Consider the following 1,753-nt stretch of genomic DNA (forward strand, 5'->3'; position numbering starts at 1 on the left):
GAAATAACCTAGACATGGTCACTTGTCAGTAAAAAGGTTTTTAATTATTGTTTCATACTGTATGTTCCAGACTTGTTTAGGTTATTTATCAATTCTTGGTTTAATTTTGGTCATTTTATTGAACCTAGAAATCCATTAATTTCTTTCAGTTTCCGATTTAATCAACTACAGGTTTTTAAAGTATTTTCTTATATCATTCTGAATTTCTTTGGGGCTTGTCATTATGTTTTCTGATATATTCCCGATTCTGTTAATTCAAGTCATTTTATTTCTTCTATTTAATTGTTCTAAGTGTCTGTATTACTTATCTTCTCAAAGAATCATCTCTTAAATTCATTGACTCTTTGTATCATTTTCTTTGTTTCTATTTAGTTAATTTCTTCTCTGATATTATTCCTTCTCGTGTATTGGATTTTTGATTTGTTTTGTTTTGTTTTTCTAAATACTTGAGGTGCATCATTAAATCATTTTTAACAGTTTCTGAGTTTTAATGTTGGTTATTAGAGCTGTAAATTTCCCTTATACAACTGCTTTCAGTGTTTCACAGATGGTTTGTTGTACTATATTTTCATTTTCACTTAGTTCTGGGAATTTTCCTATTTATTCATTTTTAAAAGTATCATACTCCCTAACCACATTCTAAACGTTGGTCCTTATATCCACAAGTAAGTGTAACCCTTACTTCTTATGAAGAAAACTTCTCAAAAACAGATGGAGAACATTGGAGAAAACTACAACCAATCCAAATGCAATTTTGGAGCCCAGTTTGAAGGGAGAAATCCACAGAACTACCCCACACATAAGGCTCAGGGAACACTGTCGGAGAGGGGAGTGGAAAGATTCTAGAAGCTAGAGGATCAGGGAGTTCTCTACGAAACTTTGTCCTATAGGGATGTTATAAACTACACTCATAAAATATCACTAACATAATTACCTAAACATGAATTAAATAATGACAAGAAAAATAGACATACTAGTGTAAAACTCAGGAGGCCTCACCCTTACACAGCAAACAAGATGTGCTGAGAGTAGAAGAAATAGTCTTCTTTGGGGAAGAACATAACAAATGGTCAGCCCTGAAAACATGCAATTAACATTATACAGACCGGACAGGTTTTATTTTTTAAAGATATATATGCACATGTATATATACATATCTATATAAAAATTAATTAAAAAGATGACTATATCTTTGAAAGAATTAAGGAATATATGGGTGCACTTAGAGAATTAAAAAAGAAGAGGTGAAATGTGTTTATATTATAGTCTCTGAAGTAAAATAAACATGTAGATTACTTAAGACAGTGTCAAACTTTGGGGGAAAGCTATAAATATTTTTAAAAGTGTTTACTTTCGAGAGTTAGCATCCATGAGGTTGGAAAAAGGCATGTTGACAAAAATAGCTGGGAGCTTACATCTTTATCTGCATGTTTGAAGCTGAGAAAAGCCAGAATTGCAGAAATCTTTTGAAACCTCAAAGCCTTTCCCTAGCGACACACCTCCTCTTATAAGACCACACCTCCTAATTCTTCCCCAACAGTTCAGGATAAAGTATTCAATCATATGTACATATGGGGTCTATTCTGATCCAGTCTACAATAATATTAATATGAGGTTTGGGGGATAAACCAAAAGGATATGATTACTCTTTAACAGTCTATCCATGTATCGAGTTAACAAGGGTTCATCTTCCTGGTTTTCAAGTTTTCTGTCAACTTGAAATGTGCTGGGGCTGGGGATTTAGCTCAGTGGT

This window comes from Rattus norvegicus, chromosome X, assembly GCF_021556685.1.
Source record: "Rattus norvegicus strain SHRSP/BbbUtx chromosome X, alternate assembly SHRSP_T2T, whole genome shotgun sequence".
Taxonomy (NCBI): Eukaryota; Metazoa; Chordata; class Mammalia; order Rodentia; family Muridae; genus Rattus; species Rattus norvegicus.